The sequence below is a fragment of the Castor canadensis genome, chromosome 13 (assembly GCF_047511655.1).
Source record: "Castor canadensis chromosome 13, mCasCan1.hap1v2, whole genome shotgun sequence".
NCBI classification, from domain to species: domain Eukaryota; kingdom Metazoa; phylum Chordata; class Mammalia; order Rodentia; family Castoridae; genus Castor; species Castor canadensis.
Genome location: NC_133398.1, coordinates 81,792,598 through 81,806,383, shown reverse-complemented (window position 1 = coordinate 81,806,383; position 13,786 = coordinate 81,792,598). Strand labels below are relative to the sequence as shown.

General features: G+C 36.6%; 1 long non-coding RNA gene across 1 annotated transcript; it reads left to right on the top strand.

The window, feature by feature from the left end:
- The first annotated feature begins 579 nt into the window (after positions 1-579).
- On the top strand, positions 580-13,551 carry LOC141415664 (uncharacterized). Its single transcript, XR_012440650.1, has 3 exons — positions 580-667; positions 9,672-9,843; positions 11,933-13,551. It is a non-coding gene; the product is annotated as an uncharacterized lncRNA (long non-coding RNA).
- Positions 13,552-13,786: the final 235 nt, after the last annotated feature.

Below are 13,786 nucleotides of genomic sequence, written 5' to 3'. Positions count from 1 at the left end.
CAGTGGACTTGAGTCCGAAGTTTGAGCCCTGAGAACAAAGGGGGCTTTCCTTATACACCATTTAGAGCAGGTTACAGAAATGGGGGGTACAGCTAGTTCTATACATGGTCACATGTTATTTCATTGACTATTTTAACCTCTGGGATGAGGTGACCCTTCTCTGGTCTCGCCCCAGGTACTTGACATTTCTCAAATGTTTGTTTGTTTAGTTTACTGTTGTGCTCTTTTTCTTTCATTATCTCCCTTCCCCCTCCCTGCCTTCCTGCCACACTAGACATAAAATAAGGGGGCTCTTATAAAGATTAAACATGTTAAACCAGATATGTTAAATACAACAATCCTCCCCAACCCACAATTTTGCTCTTCATGGTTTCAGTCACCTGTGACTAAATACCCTTCTTAAATATTAAATGGAAAATTCTAGAAATGAACAATTCACAAATTTTACATTTTATACCTTTCTGAGCAGTGTGATGAAATACCACACTATCCTGCTCTGTCCTGCCCAGGATGTGAATCATCCCTCTGTCCAGTATTTCCACCCTGTAAATGCTACCTGTTTGTGTGTCACTCTTGGTTACCAGATCGACTAAGTGGTATCACAGAGCTGTGTTCAAGTGCTGTTTTTGAAAGAAAGAGAGAGAGCTTTCATAAAACTTTTATTAAGGTATATTGCAAATATTATTTATTTTATTATTATTATTACTTATTGTTGTTAATCCCTTGTCTAATTTATAAATTAAACTTTATCAAGGTATGTAGGTATAGGAAAAGTATAGCTTGTGCAGAGTCGTGTAGTACTGTAGTTTCAGAAATCCACTGTAATGTTGTAACATATCCTCCAGGTATAAGAATATTATATAGCCAGAATGTGAGAATTCAAAATGCTTTTATTCATTCAGTGACAAATTTCTGTGTACCTATTTTATACTAGACTTTGAATTAGATATTGGGAATAGAGTAATGACTGTGATCCTACTCACATGAGTAGGATGTCTCACAGGGGAGACATGTATATAAACTGGTAAGTACAACATAGAAAGGTCAGTGCAATGTACAGGCATGTCCAGGATGCTATGAGAAGTCGAAGTAAGGGATTTCAGGTCAGCCTGTAGCTGTGTGGTATATATATACGTCTGTGTTTATGTTGGCATGTGGCAGGGTGTGGGGGACTGTGACAATGTGAAAAAGGGCAATTGAAAGAAGGCCTCTCAGACCCAGAAATTCTGTGGAAAATGAATAGAGTTTAGTCAACTAGAGAAGGGCATGAATACAGAACAAGGCTGAGGAGGCATATGTGCACAGGCCCAACTATGTAAGAAACAGTTTCAGGACTTTCCAAGGAGTTCTGAAGTACCAGAACTTTCGGTGTATGTGGGGCAGATTGAGAAATGAAAGTGAAGGAGAAAGTAAAGAAACATGAGTTTTCTATATAAAGCTAAGGAGTTTAGATTTGATGCTGACAGTGACAAGGAACCTGGAAAGTAGCTTTTGATCATTTAAATATCTTTCAAGTGACACAAATACAAGTTGGAAGTTGTTGTTGGAGGCAGTAACAAATCAGGAGGCTCAATTTTAATGTGGGTGAGAAGAGAAAGATGCTCAGATTGGGTAAATTGTGGAGGGACTGGAGGCAGAAGAAAAATTCAAGAAATTTATAGAAAATTATATACATAGGCAACTTTAGCAGGCTGTTGGAAAATGGGTCATTGAAAGTGACAATCACATTTCTGCTTTGGATAACAGAGTTAGAGTATAGCCTTTACCTGAGATTTCAAACATGATAATGAATGAAATGTGTGGAATGAAAATAATAAAATGGAAACCAAGAGATAGAAGATGCGTGGGATACAGAGGTTTGAGGGATTTCTACTGCATATGTGTGCATGCGTGTATGTGTGTGTGTACATATATGGGTAATCAGAAGCAAAGGGCACTTAAATCATGAATATGAGTAAGGCTAATAAATAGAAAGAGGAAAGGGCTAAGGAGGAAACAATGGAGAACATGAAAATATAGTAAGTGGAGACACAAGAGCACATGATGGAGTCATACAGGTAGAAGGAAAACCAGAATGGATTATGCTATGGTTTGGATATAGTTGAGTGTATCCCCCAAGGGTTCATGTGTTTGGGGGCTTGATGGCAATGTGAGAAGTGGGGCATTGAGAATTTGAAAGGTGGGGCTTAGTGGGAGGTGTTTAGGTCACTGAATGCTGCTCTTGGATGGGATTATGGTACTCCTTCTGGGACTCCTAAATTATCATGAGAGTGAGTTGTTATAAAAGCCTGAGTCAAGCCCTGAGTTGCCTTCTGGCTTCTTATTTCTAAACGTGATCTCTTCCTTTCATACTTGCTCCTGCTATTGTGACACTATCCATCATAAGGTTTTTACTAGTTGGATCTCCAGTACAAATTAGTATTGTTCAGTTGACCCAGGAATTTTAAGAGGTTAGATGTAGGGACCCACCTCTAAGATTGTTACTTACCTCCAGCTTTCATGCTCCTGTATAATTCCATGCCTTTGAGTGTAGCTAGAAGAGTACTTCTGAAGAATAGGGAGTAGCAGAGGTGATGGGATGTTACTTCTAAGATTAGGTAACAAAAACAACTTGACTTTCATCTTGAGACATAGTTACTCTTCTCTAGAGCTCGGGAGAGGCAAGTTTTCATGGCAAGTCCACATGGCAAGAAACTGTTATCTTCATCAATAGCCGATGAGAACCCGAGTTCTGCCGGGAGGCACGTGACTGATCCTGGATATGGATTGCAGGGCAACAACAGTCACATGAATGATCCCGGAGACAGATACTCCCCTAGTTGAAATTTGAGGTGAATGTAGCATCGGTCAATACCTTAAGTGTAGATTTGTGAGACCCTGAACCAGAGTCTCACATCCAGACTCCTGACACATGGAACTTGTAAGGTTAAAAAAATGTTTATTGTTCTAATTCACCAGGCATAGTGTAATTTCTTACACGGCAAGGAGTAACTAATACATAGGATAAATGTCAGGTACTTACAAATCATCAAAATTATTTTCCCTACCTTAAAATGTGCCTTTAGCCACTCAACTATAAGTGGTTATATTGTAATACCAGTACTTTTAAGAGACATAGTTTACTTCATCATTATTTTAATATAAAATAATGAAAATCTTCTGCTTAACCAAAAATGAACATCAATTACAGAGCTTTTAGAATTTCTTAACATTACAGTCACACATGTGCACAATCAGTAATTGAAGGTTAGGAACACAAGAGAGGTCATCAAGGTTCATTCATTCCTGCCAGCCTAGGGAACAGACCCAGCTATTATCTCATTGCCTTCCTAGTGATTAATTCATCACATCTGTCTTTCCTGCCCTCTACCTTCCTCAGCTGGCATCTTGTGCTTTCTGTTTATTAGACTCAGAAATGCCATGTCTCCTAATCCTCCAATCCTCATGTATAATCCTGTGCTCAACTCAAATGTTTCTTGATTGTATTGGATGTTATCACATCCTATTGACTGCCTGGAGTTTGCTGTTATCTCCAGAGAGTGTTCATCCTTTTGTAATTAACAGCTTATTTGATTCAGTGGCAACAGAGGTCAGGCTGTATGTATTTTACCATTCTGAGTTTGCAGGTTTATTACCCTCCCTTTGATATCTTTATTTTAATTACTTCTGAGATTTGTGTCTGTATCTGTAGGACATGGTGTATTATTTTAAATATTTCTCTTCTTTCTAATATAGTTTGTGTGTCTTTCATTTGCTCCTGAAAAATGCTATGCCAGTGTTGGTTCCTTTACATAGATGTATGTATGTATGTAGTTATTTGACTCAGTCCCACTTTTCTCTAACTAACAAGCAATTTTGTTTGTATACTTAACATAGACACTAGGAAGAGCGAATTAATCTCTTCTAGGTAGAAGTTCAAATACAAATGTGGACGTTAAAATCAAATATATTTTTATGTGTGATCTACAACTTGCATCTAACTGCATGTTCTGAAACACAAAATGCAATATGAATAAGTCTGATTGGTTTTGGCAATAGTAACAAAAGTTTTTCTGCAATTACTAAAGAATATTGTGACTAAAAGGCTTCCTTTTAAGTACAAGTAAAGGTTGCTTGAAAAAAAATTTAAAAAGAAACAATAGTTTCATGCCACCTGTTGTTGGTGATAGCCATTTGGTTTAAGATAATGTTCTTTAGTAAAAGATTAGAAGAGGGCAACCCACTTCTAGGATTCCCCCCACCCCACCCCCAACTCTGAGGGCTCAACTGTCTGCTCATTTTTTTCTATCTCAATAAACTCTCTTTTTGCTTTACTTGCAAAAAAGAAAAAAGATTGCAAGAAAACAATCTCAATATCAATGCAAGATCTATTCCCTAGAAACTTTTGCAACCATCCAAAGAGCAGAATAATCTTCATTTCTACCCCTAAAAGAGTAAGATTAAATATCCTTACACTCTACTGCATTTGACTGCGCCATCTTTTATCTTTAATAAGTTTGGCTTTTGCATTTGGTTAGGGCCAACCTGGTCATTCAAAGATGGGCACACAGAATAGTAAATGAGCATATTTAATTTTGTTATTGATTTATGGGATTATCCTAGATCATTAAGCAGGGTTTATACATTGACTGGGGCATACATATTTAAAATTAGCAGTAGGGACACCTGAGCACTTAAAATTAACTGAAAGTAAAAAGAAGACTAAATTTTCAAATGTCAAAAAAGGCCATTGTCATGATTCCACATAGTCAGGCAAATAATTTAAATTTTACTATTTCAGCCTGTGTTAATTAAGCTTGATTGTCAAGTTGGTTGGATTAAGAAGCACCTAGAATATTAGTAAAGCACACCTCTGGGTGTGTTGTGAGGGCATTTCCAGAGAGGACTAACTAAGGGGGCTGGGGACTATCCCTAAACGTGCATGGCCCACCCCATAGAACCCTACACTGGAGGACCAGATGGAATAAAAAGGGGAAAGCCAATGAGCCCAGGTTCTCTCTCAGTTCCTCTCTCTCTGCTTCTTGATAGCCTTGATGTGAGTTTCTCTGCCTGCCATGTCCTCCCTGCCATGATGGACTAACCTGTCCAAGACCATGAGCCAAAATAAATCTTTTCTTCTTTAAGTTGTTTATGTGAGGTATTTTGTCACAGCGACAAAACTGTGAATACAGTGTAATACTGATGCAAAATAATGTAACAAATTAGGAAATCTAGATATAGATAGGAGTTTATTTAGTGTCTCATAAAAGAGACATCTTAAATCGAGGACAAGTTGAAATATTTTAAAAATTGGAAAAATTTGGATAGAATGATGAGTCTCTTTGGAATATTTGCAGATTTAATAGTAAACGGGGAAATCTTTATCATATTGTAAGCAACTTGGAATTTCAGATTGTTTAAAAGGAAAAACAGGAGAACAGTTAGGTCAAAGCTTCTATTTTTTCATTTGCAGACTAAAAGTCACACACAATGGCTAGCCAATAAAACACAGTGGTGCTTATAGATTCAGAGTCCAGTGTTAGATTCTTGTTGCTGGGTGTGTGGATCCCAAAACTGGACAGGCTTTCCTTTGTACCACATCATTTTTAACAACAATTCTTGTTATGCATCACATAACAATCTTTTTGTCAGTGATGGGCTACATATATGACAGTAGTCCCACAAGATTAAATGGAGCTGAAAAAATCTCATCACCTAGTGAAGTCATAGCCACCTTAAGGTCATAATGCAAGGTATCACTAACCTATTTGTTGATGCTGGTGTAAACTAATGCACTATGCTGCCAGTTACATGTAAATATAGTGCATGTAAACAGGACAGTGTATAAAAATAATTGTTTAATAATAAACAGCTATGTTACTAGTTTATGTATCTACTTTTTGTTATTATTGTAGTGTCTACCCTTTCTACATATGATAAAAAAAGTTTACTACAAAACAGTCTGCTGGTTATACCAACAGCAACCTCATACATCTTGTGTTTGCTGCATCTCTTGATTGTATCAAGAGGCTGTGCTGAGCAGTTGACCAACACCATTTAAGTTTGTGTAAGTGCACTCAATGATGTTCACACACCAACAAAACCACCTAATGGCCCATTTCCCTTTATTAAACAACCTTGACTGTATATAGCAGGAATTGCTAGGTCCTCTGATTAGGCTATGTGAAAAGTAATAACAGAGAAAATATATAGATTAACATTTCCCAAAATGAATTCCTTGAAGCATCAGTTTAGCAAGACATATTACTAAAAACAAACAAGAAAGCAAAACAAGACTTCCCTGGTTAAGTAGGTTTGGGCCATGCAACATTCCTTTCTTAAACTCTCAGAAGTCCTGCAATAATGAAGCCTGCTTAACTGTATTTAATTCAGCATTTTCCACAGAACATTTTTCCATATAACATCTATTAGTGCTGCAGAGCAGATCACACTTTAGGCAATTGCTCTCTGTTCAGGCTAAAGAAAAATAATTGCCTGAAATAGTCAGACAAGGAATAAAAGTGTGTGTGTGGGTTAAGATCCTGTTCTTCTCAAACTCTCCGGGTAATTGCCTCAATTCTCCATTTGACTTGGTAGTTCCAGGCCTGTAATTAGGTGTGTCCTCCTGCCTCTCCCAGCAGCATGGGGCTGAATCACTGATGCCTGACACCTGCAGTCAGCAACCCACCCAGATTCTGAACTGAGCCTGCAAAGGACAGGAGGTGTGTCGGCAATCCCAGCCCTCCAGCCATGGGATGTGGAGTTAGTCGCACTGACATATATCTCACTGACTCAGAGCCTATTATGCCTACTTGCTATGTTGACTTAAGACACTTAAAGGTTTTTACCTCCATTTTGGTGTCTGATGTGAATTTCATCTTGAATCCCAGACCATATGTTCTAAAACCTCTTTTTCCCAGACTACAATTTCCCTTCTTTTCATATACCTGAGCATGCTTTCAGGAATGGACTAGGTCTGAACATGAACAAATAACAATTATTAGAGCTTGTACTTACCAGGCACAGTTCTAAGTGCTTTACATCACATAAAACATATAAATTATATGCTTTCAATATATATTTTTTGCCAAGTGTTGAACTAAGAAATAATAATCAAAACAGATATGTATCCTGCTCTCGTTGAGCTTTTAAATGGAATAAAAAGATATCACTCAAATAATTATATAAAATCATAACACATGTGAAGACATCATCATAGGTAAGCAACACAGAGGAAGAAGAATATAGGTTGCCATAAGCATGTGTAATGTTATGGATTGCAGGACCTGATGATCAGAACTGTAGGTATGGATACTCACCAAAAAGTGAAGTTTGAATTGAAAGCTAAAGAATGATGAGTAGAGAATACATTGGGTGCAAAGACCACTGGCTGAGAACATGGTACATCCTAGGGAGTGAAGAAGAGTTACTTGGTTTAGAGCTCTGAAGGAGGGCAAGATGTCTCCAAACGAGGTGCAACTGGAAGCCATTGTCAAAATAACAAGACACATATTCTAAAAAAATATTACTTAGCCTGTAGTGTGAAAAATGAATTGGAAGGGCACATGAAGAGATTAGGAAAGGTGATTAGAAAACTACTATAGACCCATGTGGTCTGATGCTAGCTTAAACTAAGTAAGAAGTGCACATACTCAAGAGACATTTAAGCTCAACAGAACTGAGTGATGAATGAATATGGAGAGAAAAGAAAAAGAAGTTTCCAAAAATGACTCTTAGAGTTCTGGTTTTTGGACTTGGGTAGATGGTCATATTTCTCACTGAATGTATTAATCATGCTATTGCATGTTAGGTTCTGAAAAAAAGATCCAGAATTCAGCATGATATTGAAGGAGAAGAAGAAAGTTGGAGAGCAGGCTCTATTTGACTTCATGACAAAGTTATAATAATAAAAAGTGTGGTATTAGGAAAGAATAGAAAAAAATGGTAGAACAGAACCTAGAGTACAGAAACATATCCAGGTAAATTTAGTCATCTGATCTTTGACAAAGGAGAAAAGGGAATTCAATGGAGAAATGATAACTTTTTTAAATAAATCATGCTAGAACACCTGCCATCCATAGGTAAAAGAATTAATTTAGATACAAACCACCTTCTTTCTCTTCAAAAGTTAGCTTGAAATTGATCACAGACCTAAACTTAAATTGCAAAACTATAAAACTCCTAGAAGATATGCTAGGAGAAAACTTTACATGATATTGGATTTAGAAGTGATTTTTCTAATATACAACCAAGGCATGATCCATGGAAGATATAATTGATAAATTAGCCTTTCTCAAAATCTAAAACTTCTTCCTTATAAAAGAAATGTGAAGAGAAGAAGATAAGCCACAGCCTGGAAGTAAATATTTTCAAAAGTTGTATTAGTAGTGTTATCTAAACTACTAAAGATCTCTTAAAGTTTAACAATTAGAAATGAACAACCTAATTTAAAATGACTAAAGACCTTAAAAGAAACTTCACCAAAGAAGATACACAGATGGCAGATAAACATTTGAAAAGATGCAGGAAAAGTCTTATTCATCGGTGATAAGAATACAAAATAGTATAGTCATTTGAAAACACTTTTGTAATTTCTTATAAAACTACACATGTTCTTACTATACAATCCAGCAATCATGCTCCATGCAATTAAACAAATGAATTGAAAATTTTTGAGCACAAAAACCGGAGTAGAGATATTTACAGCTTTATACATAATTGCCAGAAAGTAGAAGCAACCAAGAGATGTCCTTCACAGATAAACTGTGGTTCGTCCACACAGAAGAATATCAGCCCTACAAATAAATGAATCGGCAGTTCTTGAAGAGACATGAAAGAACCTTAAAAGTATATTACTAAATAAAGCATCAAATTTAAAAGGCTTAATATTACATAATTCCAACTGTATATAACATTCAGGAAAAGTCAAAACTATGGAGATTAAAAATGACAATTGACTGGAAGTGGTTACAAGGGAGGGAAGAATTAATCGGGACAGCACCAGGGATTTTTAGGGTAGTGAAACTATTGTGTGTTTGACTGGGTTGCATAGTTCTGCGAAAGTTGTTCCTGACAGTTTTTGCTGTCTTAGTAGCTGCTTTTGTGGAAGATGGACTCCTGGACTTCCCTGCTTCACCATTTTTGGTGAACTGTAATAACCTTTTACTTTGAGTGAAGTAAGGATCCACTGAATAATTCTGAGTAGAGGAATGATTTGATCTGACATTTTAAAAGGTTCATTCAAACTTGTAGGTCAAGGCTAAAAAGACAATATGAGGACAAGGATAAACACAGGGAGACCAGTTAAGAGGATGTTGCACAATCCAGAAAAGAAACATTGATGGCTTGCAGCAGCATGACAACAAAAGAGAAGAGAGGTGATTGAATTCTGTCTATAAACATGTTGACATAGCCAATAAGTTTGATGGCAGGTGTGAAAGAAAGGGAACCATCAAGGAAGACTTCTTAATCTATTTTAGCTTGGTCAAATGCTAACATTTTTATTTGTTTTGTTTTTCAAAGGTGCTGGGGATTAAACCTAGGGCCTGTAATGATAGGGAAGCTTTCTACCAGTGAGCTATATCCTCAGCCTTATATGATAACATTTTAAAAAGCATGATATGTTATCTTGAAAAGTAGAACCTTTGGATTGATGGACATCTGAATGAACTCTCTTTCTTTTTTTGACAAAGGGTCTCACTATGTAGCCCAGGATGGCCTGGAACTTGTGATCTTCCAGACTCAGCCTCCTGAGTGCTGGGAGTATGGGTGTGAACCACCATGCCCAGCATCAAATGATTTCTTGTTGTACCACTCACCAGTTATGTCACCTGTTGGAGTCCCCATGACCTCGTCTATTGTGGGGTAAGAATAACAAGTTCTCAATAGTGCTGAATAGTGAGTGCTGACCATGACAATGATGCAATACATCTAACTTGGTGCCTGTATCACAGTAACAAAAAATGAAAAAGAGTTAAATTCTTTTCACTTAACACTTTTTTCTAAACCTAACAACAGTGGGCCCATTTTATTAAGTTCTTTATAATTAAATCAAGTTTCCATCCAGTGTTTGAACTTCCAATTCTATAAACTTTTCTAGTTAAAATTCCAATTTGCCCTCTTCAGTGTAACATATTTAGAGAGACCAAGACTCCACAAATTTTCAGATATGAAGGAGTCAAGATCTGATTTCTAGAATTAGATTCTATTAGAAACTTGAATTATCTCATTCAAATTAATACATTCTTTAACATTAGAGAATCCCAGAGGGGAATGGAGATTTCTCTCCCTTACTTTCTTATCACAGGGGCCATGGATAAGCCTTTGCATTTTTCTAGATCTTTTCCAAGCAATAGCATGAAAAGGACTATTTAATAAGCTAGGTTTCTTGGATACTGTCATAATAATTGCAAAGGATCTGGTTGATGAAAAGATATAAAAAGCCAGAAGAAAAATACATATGTTATACTAATGTAGGTCAAAGCTATGAGGAAATACTTGAGTCCTTCAGCACTCCCAAGGAAAAAAGAGTGTTTTTTCAACCATGAAGTTCGCACAAGATGCTCACTTACCTTTGATTGATGTGAAGATTCCAATGTGTTCTTTAAGCATTAAAGAACCATTAAATATATACCATTCATATATGTGGACTTGCTGGGTTCTGCACCTTCTCTGTTTTGTATATGTTAATGCTTATCTTTCTACCAACCAGGTGTCATTTAGAGGTCAAAGCCATTTGAAATTCCTGTCTTCTGGGAGATTAGTTGGATCCAAGTCCATTTTCCTAAGTATTGCACCACTCTAGACAGCCTAAGATCTATTCCGGCTGATCACAAAATAGAAAGACTAAATTATAATCCTGATCCTGGGATACATTTTATAGAAGTTTTCTTTAGAGCTTTTTTGTGATTGCTTATCTGCCTTACATGCACAGATAATGACAAGAAATCAAGCCACAGGGCTATGCCTAAAGTTTGGTTTGTTCTACTGTACCTCTCTTTGTAGCTATCACAGTGTTGGATTATATAGATGATGTACTCTTCGTGTGTGAAGGGCTCCATGCAATAGGTGGGACACAGCCCTGGAGACTGAAAAGGCCTGTGTATCCTATCCACAGGAGTAGCTCAGATCTACTTGGAAATTGATAAGATTAAAGAAAGACCTGAAATGGCAAAAGGAGAAACATTTTGTGGCCCCTGGGGAAGCTAAGAACTGTTCAACATGTGTGGTAGCACCCAGAATGGATTTTTAATCAACAACAGTTCTCACATAGTACAAGAGTCAGCCAATGAATAGACTAATACTACTGACTGATATTATGGTCCATCCATCTGCTTAAGTTGTCTGAAATTTTCAGCTGCCAGCAAAGGATTAATATTGATTTTTGGGCTGTCTTTGTTAAATACCTGCTATAGAGTACCACTCTCTTATTCTTGCCAACTCTTCCCCAACTGTTACTAGTATTAAAATGAAACCTACCTATTATTAAATCAATCATGCCTGGAAAAACTATTGAAAAAGAAGGGGAGCATCTATCATCTTTACTGTCAACATGAAGCCTGATGCTTTTTTTTTTTTTCCTTTAAGCTGGTCAACCTGGAATTACTGGCACAATTAATTAAAATTTCTTTATAGAACTAATGTAAGAAACTGAAAGTAAAACATCCCTGGCAGAATAGAGAGTTCAAGACCAAGAGAGGCAAACTTTTTGTTAGATACATGAGTATGTGTTTACCTTGATCTGCTCAAACCGTGAGGCTAGGCTGATAGGATGTTAGACTAAGAGGCCCAGCTTTTCATTGGAGCACCACAAACAGCACACATGAGCCTGAACATGAGGTTTTTGGTAAACTTTGAACCATTTTCTGTTCACCTTCTCTATTTTTACTATATCACTTTCAATTCACCCAACATGCCAGCCTTAATATTTCCCATCTCCATGTCTTTCCATTAGCTGTTCTGCCAGAAGGCCCCCAGTCTTCTGCAGCGGGCAAGTTCTTCCTTCTCCTCTCTAAGACAATCCCTCAATTTTTCTGCCAAGCAGTTTGGGACCAACTTGGGTAAGCCGGAGATCTACTGAAGATGTCCTCACTGTTCCTTGTTCAAACCTATAGTGTAGTCGTCACCATATTGACTCACGGCCCCTACAAGGTTGTGGGCACTTTGAGAATAACTCCTCTCCTTTCATCTTTGAAACCCCAACAAGGGATGGTTGAAAGAGTGGACAGTGGAGTAGATAAATATTTATTAAATGAATGAATAAGTGGGTTTGAAGTACATAATTATCTTCTGTTTTTCTTATACAGAATATACATTATATGAGTCTGTTTAATAGACAGTAGAGCACAATGGTCAAGAACTTAAACCGTAAAGCCAGACTTCCTGTTTTGAAATCAAGAGCTATTAGTATTTGTTGGACAAATACTGAACAATAGCTAAAATGTTACTCAATCATACTTCAACTTCTTTATTTGTAGCATATGGTTAATAATAATATCCAGCAGGATGAGTATATGGTTTAAGCAAAGTAGTCCATCAAAAGTACTTAACATAGTATCTGATATGTGATGAACACCTATTTATCCCAGGAAGCCTTGAATTAACTTTGGTATATGTTTTTAGAAAATGTGTTCTTCATATTGTCACTTAAAGAATTTAGATTATATTTTCACTCAGTCAGCATTCTTAAAGGAGGTCATGCATTCTGTGCATTGTACATAATTAATTCTCTAAAGAGACAAAATATATTCATTTAGTAAGTTCCTTTCAACAAATATTTATTGATTACTAATTATGTACCTACCATACAGAGGTGAATAATATACAGTCCTACCTCTGAGGAAACACACAGTTTCCAAAGAGACTGTTGCACACAATATAATAAGAGTTTTAGAAAATTATGAAGTTGGGACATTTGTTCCCAGCACCTTTTCTCTCTTATATATGAGCACAAGGACTATTTGCAAGTAAGGATTTGCATCGTATCAACTTTATGCTCAGTAAATAAATATAGAAACACTAATCTAAAGTATCCTAAGGACAATTCAAATGAATCATACTATAGTTTGGATCTTAATTGACCCTCAAAGGTCCATGTGGTAAATGTCCCCATCATGGTGCTATTGGGAGGCAGTGGAAACTTTAAGTGGTGGTACCTCACAGTAGATCTTTCAGTCATTAGGAGTGTGCCCATGAAGGGTATTAAGGAACCCAGTCTCTTCCTTGCTCTCTTTTGCATCCTGACCATGAGGTGAATGGTTTTGCTCTGCTATGCCTCCTTCTATGATGGCCAAAAGCAACAGGGTCAGCCAGTCATGGACTGAAACACCAAAAATTGTGAACTAAATTAAACCCTTTCTTTTTATAAATTGTTTTTTTAAATAATGATGAGAAACTGACTAATACAAATCATAGCAAAGAAATTAGACATCCCTATAGTTTAAGCATCACATTCTCTACATAAGAATGATTATGAAAGAATGGTATGAAAGTTAGAACATACATTTAGAGAATTATGTATATTCCACATAAATTGTACTGCAAATGATAGATTAATAATTCAATTTACTATGAATGGCGGTCAATATTTATTTTTGAAAATAGTATTTCAAATAACTATTAAAACTTAACATGGTTTCCTTCTTACTTTCTGTATCTTGGACTTTCTCCTCCAGCAGTTCCCTGACACTCAGAAGTTGACATAAGGGTTCTGTAGTAACCCATTTGCTTCTTTCTTCCATAGGAATGCTCAGAACTAATGGTAAAGAGAAAAGAGATTCCAGAATATATAGCAGCACTTTTCTATCCT